The 9,972-nt window shown below is 41.0% G+C and overlaps 1 pseudogene; it reads left to right on the forward strand.

The window, feature by feature from the left end:
- Window positions 1–1,277: 1,277 nt before the first annotated feature.
- On the forward strand, window positions 1,278–8,313 carry LOC115511242 (annotated as a pseudogene).
- Window positions 8,314–9,972: the final 1,659 nt, after the last annotated feature.

The following is a 9,972-nucleotide window of genomic DNA, read 5'->3' on the forward strand; positions in this document are numbered from 1 at the left end:
TTAGGAGGAGACGGCGTCTGAAGAGGAAAGCAGAAGATGTTATTGTGTGGCAATCTCAGAACAGAGGCAAGGTTTGCATCTGTTAATCTAACACGGCTCCCCTGGGAGCCAGAGACTGGGAAGGACTGAGGTATATTCTTTGATTGACTTGAGCGCTAGCAGCAATCAACCAATCCGAAGGAGGCTTCTGGTTACCACATGGGTTTTTTTCTTGGTTTGACCAATAAAAGTCCAGAGTTGGGTGGGGCCTGGCCCACCCAACAGTGAGTGGTAGTGTAGGTGTAGGAACCAGGTGTTCGCTGGTTGGTTCCATCCCCCTCATCGTGGTGGGGTTGAAGGGTGCAAACGCCGAACACTAACCACAAACACACCCCATCAACAGCTCCCACTTGGTATTTGGGCATTTCAAATGGTGACTTCCCTCTACGTCAGGTGGCTGTAAGAGAGACCTAGCCTTAAAATAGCAGGTGTGTTGAAGTCTAAGTCCTTACTACCTCAGTCTGAGGCTGCTCCTACCCTCACCTCCCTATCCTTCAGCCTCCTTCAGCCCCAGCCCTACAACCAGCTATAGCCACCATGAAGTTAAGGTATAGTGATATCTAGAACCTACGTATCTCTAAGGTCTGAGCCCTGTTTTTTAATCTTTTCTTTCTTTCCTTCATTCCTTCCTTTTTCTTTTTCTTTCTTTCCTCCTTCCTTCCTTTCTTTCTTTTCTCTTTCTTTCTTTCTACCAAGCTTTACACCCATCGTGGGGCTTGAACTCATGACCCCAAGATCAAGAGTGGCAGGCTCTCCTTACTGAGCCAGTGTCCCTGAACCCTTTTTAACCAAGCCTTTCTTGTTGACGGGGCTGGAGTGTGAGCACCTGCAAAATCCCCCACTTTCCCACCTCCTTCAGGCTGTTCTTTGTTTTGGCTAAGACTTGCTTTGCACACTGGAACAGATGCTGGCTGGATTCTGAGCAGAAGCCAGAGCTAGAAGCTCATAAGGTATGGACGCCCCAAGTGACCAGAATAGGGACTTCTAGTCATTCGCATGCAGATGGTTCTATGGCCACAGGTGCCCCTTTCGGGATTTGGTGTAAGCCTGACCCCAAACAGCAAGACAAGACTCCATACCGAAGCACAGCAAGTGGAAGATTAGAATATAATAGAAGGAATGAGTGTGGAGGACACTGTCATGTATCTAAGTAGAAGAGCGGAAAAGTTTCCACTCACCAACAATATTCTAAATTTGAAGATATCTAATGATATAGCTGCAAAGTATATAGAGCAGAAATGGACAGATCTACAAGAATAACAAATCTTACATCATCACAGGAAGAACTTTCATACTTTTGTATTGAGAGGTAACATACCTAGTGAAGAGAATAGATCTTAATGCATAGTTGGATGAATTTTGACAAATGCATACACTCATGAAATCATACCCCTATTAAGATATAGAACATTTCCATCATCCCAGAAAGCTCTCTTGTGCCCCTTCCCAGCCTATTGTCCATTCCATCCCCTTGACTGTTCTAGAACTTCATATAAATGGAATCATAAAGTATGTACTCTTTTGGGCTTTCAGAGTTTTTGCTCAGCATACTAATTTCTTTTTAAATTCATTCATGTTGTGTATATGAGCAGTCTGTTCCTTTTAAAGTGCTGAATAGTATTTTTTACTGAAAGAGACAATAGTTTTCCAATACTGGAAGTATTTTCATTTTTAAATTTTTTTGTGCTGTCCATAATGTAATAGTTACAGATAAGGAATATTCTTAAATTTAATCTGCACTATTAGCATTGTCTTTTTTCACTTTTTAGGGGTTGTTTTTTGTTTTTTTTAAATAAATTTGTATGCTTTTCTTTTTTTCCTAAATGTTTATTTTGAGAGAGAGAGAATGAGCAGGAGAGGGACAGAGGGAGAGAGAGAGGGAGAGAAAGAATCCCAAGCAGGCTCCTCGCTGTCAGCGCAGAGCCTGACTTGGGGCTTGATCCCCCAAACCATGAGATCATGACCTGAGCTGAAATCATTCAACAGTCAGACACCCAACCATCTTAATCATCCAGGAACCCCTGTTTTTCACTTTTTAAAGTTTATCCATTTACCTGTTGATGGTTACTTGGGTTGTTTCTTTTTTTTCTCTCCTAGCTTGGTTCTTACAAGAAGCAGACACCAAAAAGGAGTTAGAAATGCAAGAGATTTACTGGGAAAATTCCTATGAAAGATAAAAGAAGGAGTAGGAAAAGTCTTCAGGCCAAGATACAATCTGATACTTTAGGAAAGAGCAGGAAAGGAGAATAATTATGTAGGAGGAGTTTAAAACTGCAGTGTAATGCTGAGAAAGTCTTAGCCAGCTAAAAAGAGAGCTCCAGCATAAAGATTGTTCATGGAAGAGTTCTACAATGGTCAGAAATGACCAGACCCCAGTAGTCCTGCCACCTCAATCATTGGCTAGAGCTCCCTGGAAAGAGCACGTTTTGGGATCGAACACTTTGGAGAATCGTTAAGCACCATGGCTGGCTGCAAGCTGTCAGGAGTGGAATGCTGATAAATGGTTAATGACTACCTGTCTGGGGGAAGGTGAGTAAGTGATTGAGTGTGTGTGTGTGTGTGTGTGTGTGTGTTTTACAACTTTTATAAATTACAGTCCTGCATTGAGCAAGTCTGTCAGCCATCTTCCAACAGCATTTGCTCACTTCCTATCTCTATGTGTCACATTTTGGTAGTTCTCACAATATGTCAAACTTTTGAAACTATTATATTTGTTATGGTGATCTGTGATCAGTGATTATAACTCCATGAAACCTTAGATGATGGTTAGCATTTTTTAGCAATAAAGTATTTTTTAATTAAGGTATATACTTTTTAAAAGACATAATGCTATTGCATACTTAATAGACTACAGTATGGTGTAAATATAACTTTTATTTATTTATTTAAATAAAATTTTTATATGTACTAGGTAGGAAACCAAAAAATTCATATGACTTGCTTTATTTTATTTTTTTTTAACGTTTTTATTTATTTTTGAGACAGAGAGAGACAGAGCATGAACGGGGGAGGGACAGAGAGAGAGGGAGACACAGAATCAGAAGCAGGCTCCAGGCTCTGAGCCACCAGCCCAGAGCCCGACGCGGGGCTCGAACTCACGGACCGTGAGATCGTGACCTGAGTTGAAGTCGGACGCTCAACCGACTGAGCCACCCAGGCGCCCTGCTTTATTTTATTTTAATATTTGCTTTTTGCAGTGGTCTGGAACCAAACCCCCAATATCTCCAAGGTATGCCTGTATAAAGGGTTGTAGCCCATAACTTCTAAATAAAATACACTATACTCTTTAATATTACTTTCATTTTTTTTATATTGAATTCTTTTTATTTATTATTATTAGTATTTTTAAATTTACATTCAAGGTAGTTATCATATAGTGCAACAATGATTTCAGGAGTAGATTCCATAATGCCCCTTACCCATTTAGCCCATGCCCCCTCCCACAACCCCTCCAGTAACGCTGTTTGTTCTCCATATTCAAGAGTCTCTTATGTTTTGTTCCCCTCCCTGTTTTTATATTTTTGCTTCCCTTCCCTTGTGTTCATCTGTTTTGTATCCTAAAGTCCTCATATGAGTGAATTCATGTGATATTTATCTTTCTCTGACTAATTTCACTTAGCATAATACCCTCTAGTTCCATCCATGTAGTTGCAAATGGCAAGATTTCATTCTTTTTGATTGTTGCGTAATACTCCATTGTGTGTGTGTGTGTGTGTGTGTGTGTGTGTGTGTGTGTGTATACACCACATCTTCTTTATCCATTCATCCATTGATGGACATTTGGGCTCTTTCCATACTTTGGCTATTGTCTACAGTGCTGCTATAAACATTGGGGTGCATGTACCCCTTCGAAACAGCACACCTGTATCCCTTGGATAAATACCTAGTAGTGCAATTGCTGGGTTATAGGGTAGTTCTATTTTTAATTGAGGAACCTCTGTACTGTTTTCCAGAGTGGCTGCACCAGTTTGCATCCCCACCAGCAGTGCAAAAGGTATCCCCTGTCTCCCCACATCCTTGTCAACATCTGTTCTTGCCTAAGTTGTTAATGTTAGCGATTCTGACAGGTGTGAGGTGGTAGCTCATTGCGGTCTTGATTTGTATTTCCCTGATGAGTGATGTTGAGCATTTTTTCATGTGTCTGTTGGCCATCTGGATGTCTTCTTTGGAGATGTGTCTATTCATGTCTTTTGCCCATTTCTTCCCTGGATTATTTGGTTTTTGGGTGTTTGATAAGTTCTTAACAGATTTTGGATACTAACCCTTTATCTGATAGGTCGTTTGCAAATATCTGCTCCCATTCCGTCGGTTGCCTTTTAGTTTTGCTGATTGTTTCCTTAGCTGTGCAGATTTTTTATTTAATGAGGTCCCAATAGATCATTTTTGCTTTTGTTTCCCTTGCCTCTGGAGACGTGTTGAGTAAGAAGTTGCTGAGGCAAAGGTCAAAGAGGTTTCACGTGGTTTCTCGTCAAGGATTTTGATGGCTTACTGTCTTACGTTCAGGTCTTTCATCCGTTTTGAGTTTATTTTTGTGTATAGTGTAAGAAAGTGGTCCAGGTTCATTTTTCTGCATGTCGCTGTCCAGTTTTCCCAGCACCACTTGCTGAAGAGACTGTCTTTATTGCATTGGATATTCTTTCCTGCTTTGTCAAAGATTAGTTGGCCATACATTGTGTGCCCATTCCTGGGTTCTTTATTCTGTTCCATTGATCTGAGTGTCTGTTTTTGTGCCATATATTTAACTCTTCTATCTGTAGCCTACCTACAGTTGCAATTGATCAACAGTGTAGTTCCAAAATGAATGTTGGTTGATCCTTACGTTTAATGAGATGAAAGTGAACCATTCAAGATGTATGTCACAATTTCACTTGTTTGGCAAAGTTGTGAGAACTTCTTTGCTGAAGTAGATTAAATACTTTTCTAATACTGGAAGAATTTTCCTTCATTTTGTTTGTGCTAATCACAATGTAATAGCTGCAGTCACCACAGACTTTTAAGTTTTTCTGCATTATTAGCATTTTCTCCATCACTTTAAGTTTAAAAGACCAATTCATAGGGGCACCTGGCTGGCTTAGTCAGTAGAGCATGCAACTCTTGATCTCTGGGTTGTAAGTTTGAACTCCACATTGGGTATAGAGATAGATAGGTGTAGATTACTTAAAAATACAATCTTAAAAAAATTAGGGGCACCTGGGTGCCTCAGTCGGTTAAACATCCAAATCTTGATTTTGGCTCAGATCATGATCTCATGGTTTTTGGATTTGAGCCCCAACATTGGGCTCTGCACTGACAGTATGCAGCCTGCTTGAAATTCTCAATCTCTCTCTCTGCCCCTCCCCTGCTGATGCTGTTTCTCAAAATAAATAAACTTTAAACAAATTGTTTTTTTAAAAAAAAATTAAAATTGTTACCATAAAAATGTTACTGTAAGTTAATATATAATTATATTAATATATTAAGTGGCTTTAAACCAATTAAAATATACACTAAATAAATATAAATTATATATTAAGTATATAAAATAACTTCAAAAAGATCTAGCCTGGTGCACTTTGGAATAGGGGAGTGGTGTCAGAACAACATGACCCTGCAATTCTGCAGAACAAGTGCAAAGTAAGATCTTTGCTTCAGCAACAAACAGAAGCTACTAAAGTAGCTGAAATGTGCAATATGCCTAGAAAAATTGGCAGATATGAGCAAAATAAATTTGGAAGTTACAAAGGCTTGGAGAACAAAATGAGTAAAAGAAATCCTTGGGTTTGATGAGAATGTTGTAACTGAGTTGAGCCAATCGATTGGAAGTGAAGTACTGAACCAAAATGGAAGATATTCCTTGCACCTGAAGTACATAGTACCATCACTTTATTAGGTTATAGCAGAGTGAGCATCCCATTGTGGCTCTGGCCCAACTCCCTTGGGTATATTTGGAGAATCCAGAACCCAGAATTATGAAAATCAACCTGATGGAGCTTTTGAATGGAAAATAAAGTGCTAGAGAGTTAAGTTTATGGGAGAACTGTGGCCCATCATCCTACAAGACCATCTGCTTTCCCAGACCTAAAGAAGAAATAAAACAGAGACAGAATGAAAAACAGGCATCTATGAAAAAGCAAGATGAAAACAAAGATAAGAGAGATAAGGAAGAAAAAGCAGCTGAGGGATGCCTGGGTGGCTCAGTCAGTTAGGCACTCTACTTCAGCTCAGGTCACGATCTCACAGTTCACAAGTTCCAGCCCCACATTGGGCTCTGTGCTGACAGCTCAGAGCCTGGAGCCTGCTTTGGATTCTGTGTTTCCCTCTCTCTCTGCCCTTCCCTAACTCATGCGTGTGCGCGTGCGCACACACACACACACACTCTCTCTCTCTCTCTCTCAAAAATAAACATAAAAAATTAAAAAAAAAGAAAAAGCAGCAGAGAGAAAAGGGAGAGAATGCTTCTTGAAACCCGGAAAGACTCTAATCCATGTCTCCTTTCCCTAGAAGACAATACTGCCCAGTCATGAGATAACGTGTAGTCATGTTCAATCTCCCCATCAGAACCAAGAGCCAAGGACCAAGAGTCCTTCCTTGCTCCAGGAAAATAGAAAACTCCAGCACTCTCAGAACCTTTAGGAACAATAAAAAGAACCTTCAGTACAAGTCACCACTTCTACTGGTGACATCCTAAAGTTCCCCTGCCGAAACCTGTACCAGAGCCTATGAAACTTTTCAGAGGGGTGGGGGAGGAAAGGAAAAGGAAAAAAAGACGACTTGACCAAGATCTCACTCTCCTCATACTCCACCTAGAGGGTGCACAGATCCCATCACGATTATATTCATCTAGAAGACCGCCATGCCTGAGGAGGTGGCAATCTATTTCCTTGAAGAACTCCACCAAGGCTTAGAAGGGAAAGCTCTCCAGTGAGACACAAAAAAGGATTCATCAGCATCCTTGTCTAGGAGTAGCTCATTGTCCACTTTGTCTTGTCCAATCAGAAAGAAGCCTCCCAAGAGAGCATCCAGGTCCCTCAAAAACTTGTAGGTTATATCCTTCAGCAAGCCCTCCAACGTGAAGACACCGGCCAACACCTCCAGCAACTCCACCGCCAAAAATTCATCATTCTCCAACACCCCAGCAGCCAGGCTATATCAGAAAAACTCGTGTTTCTGTATCTCCAAGGAGAACTTCAGGTAAAGTGACAAAATATAAAGGTAATAAGCAAAGAGGCCCTCTCGCCAGCCCCGAAGTGGAGAAAAGTAGAATTTTCTGAATCTAAACACTGTAACAGTGGCGAAACGGCTGCTGCAGATTCTGTGCAGTAGAGACACCAAACCAGATGACAAAACCAGCAGTCTTCATCTGACTCTGTTCCTCCCCTTCAGAAAATAATGATGAGTTACTTACTGAAGAGGTCCCATTTGAGAAATGGTGAGGTAGGTGACTTCGAGGAAGGCCTTTCTCACCACGAAAGCAAAAGGGGAAGGAAGAGGGTTTCCTTGAAGTAGAGGAAGTCCCTCCTCATCACCCAGTAAAGGAATCCATTTTCCTTCTCTCTCCCCTCCTCCTCAGAGGTGCTGGTCTTCATAACACTACAAAGGGAAGCACCCCCTTCTCCTACCCCACATCAGTATTCAACATTCCCAAGAATGGTCTCCTCTAAAGCACAGGAGATACTCTTCTTCTCCACATCTTAAAAAAGGGCATCACTATGTCCACCCAAAGCACAGGGGCTCCCATTCTTCACCTCTCAAAGAAGTCACCACGAGACTTTGCATTGGTATCAAAGCATAGGAAAAGGTCTTCCCTGAGCCAATCTACCTGGGAACAGCATTCCATCTCCTGGTGGTCTCCAGCTCTGCAGACCTCAAGTCCTTACCCCCATTTGGCTCAGTCTCCTGAGCCAGTAGCTAAAAACCCCAAGCACCTCCATTCCCTGTCCAGTCTTAGTCACCCTAAGCACGTCACCTTTTGTTACGGATCAAAAAGACTAAAAGCCTACCATCAGACCCATCACTGGCAAGGAATTCCAAAGAAGGGTATAGAAAGAAAAAAAAGAAAGAGAAAGAAAGAAAAAAAGGACAAGAACCACAAAAGGATAAAAGGAGCAAAACAAGTAGGAAAAAAACAGAAGGAAGAGGCTATGGCTGCAGCTCCTACAGCTATTTTAATTCCTGCAGCCATTGCTGTTCCCACAGCCACATCAGCACGGGAAGAACGAGGAGCAGAGCCAGAGACTAAGGAGACTTAAAGTAAAGCTGAGGATAACCTTGATAACTTTAAAATCACCTGTGTAGGCCCTGAGATCAATGTGGAAGGCTCAAGTGTCTTCAGTCATAGATGGAAATGTCTGTCATTACGTAAAGTTTATTTGGTCTGTATGCAACTCAATACTGAAATAGCAAAAATGTGTTTGAACTTTATAACATTTGTTGTAATAAAGGCTAAGTTGAAGTCAGCGATGTTAATTCAGGGGGGGAGAGGGCTCCTGGGTGGCTCAGTCCATTAAGCCACCACTGATCATGACCTGAGCTGAAACCAAGAGTTAGATGCTTAACCAGCTGAGCCACCCAGGTGCCCCAACATCTATATATGTTTAAAATAAAACTCTAAAGAAATTAGGAATAAAAGGAAATTTCCTTAGCTAAAGGAATCTAACACACACACACACACACACACAAAATAAAATAGCAATTATATTTGATGGTGAAAAGATGGATAAAACAAAGATGCCCACTGTATTAGTTATTTATGTCATGCTGTGTAATGTACTACCCTAAAACAATAAACATTTTTACATCACCTAGTTTCTAAGAGTCAGTAATTTGAGAAATTTGGCTGAATGGTTCACGCTCAGGGTTTCTTGCAAGGGTGTCAAGTTGTTGATCAGGGATAATTATCTCAAGGCTCTATTGAGACTGGAGAATCTGCTTCCAAGCTCACTCATGTAATGGTTGACAGGCCCTAGTTCCTTGCTAGCTATTGGCTGAAAGCCTGTGTCCATAAAGCTTCTCCATAACATAGCAACCTGTTCCTCTCAGATCAAGTAATTCAGGAGAGCAAAAACCAGAGTGTCCAAGGCAGAAGCCACGGTATTTTATAATCTAATCCTGGAAGTGACCTGTCACTTCTGTTCCATGCTTATTGATCATATGCTATCATTAAACCCTGGTACAATGTGGGAGATGGTGGGGGTTACACAAGATTGTGAATACTAGAAGGCAGGAATTATTGGGTGCTACCTCAGAGGCTGGCTCTCATACCCACTGTTATCATTTCCTTTCTGCATTTGTACTCTAGGTCCTAGCCAGCAAGAAAGGAAAGAAAAAAAGAAACGAAAGGAAGGACTAGAAAGGGTAGGGGGGACTCTCAATACTTACAAATTTATTTATATATCAATACATAATGGTGTGTATAAATAAACAAACAAACAAATAAATAAATAAATAAAAGTTGGGGTGCCTGGATGGCTCAGTCGGTTAAGTGTCTGACTTTGGCCTGGGTCATGATCTCCTGATTTGTGAGTGTGAGCCCTGCATTGGACTCTGCTGATGGCTCAGAGCCTGGAGCCTGCTTTGGATTCTGTGTCTCCCTCTCTCTGCCCCTCCCCTGCTCATGCTCTGTCTCTCAAAAATAAATAAATGTTTAAAAAATTGAAAAAAAAAACCAAGTTCAAATATAAGTCATTTGGATTAAAGAAAAAGTGTTTTTAAAAATTTTTAAAGGTTTATTTTTGAGAGGGGGACAGAAGACAGAGTGAGGGGGTAAGGGGCAGAAAGAAAGGGGAGACAGAATCCGAGGTGGGCTCCAGGTTTGGGACTGTCAGCATATACAGGGCTTTGATATTTTTGTGTAAATGGGGATTTATCAGGGTGATGAGCATACTGGGCCATTTAAAATTCTCAATACTTGTTTAAAACAAACAAACAAACTTAAAGTACCCAGGATTGAGACCT

Source organism: Lynx canadensis, chromosome A3 (genome assembly GCF_007474595.2).
Source record: "Lynx canadensis isolate LIC74 chromosome A3, mLynCan4.pri.v2, whole genome shotgun sequence".
NCBI classification, from domain to species: domain Eukaryota; kingdom Metazoa; phylum Chordata; class Mammalia; order Carnivora; family Felidae; genus Lynx; species Lynx canadensis.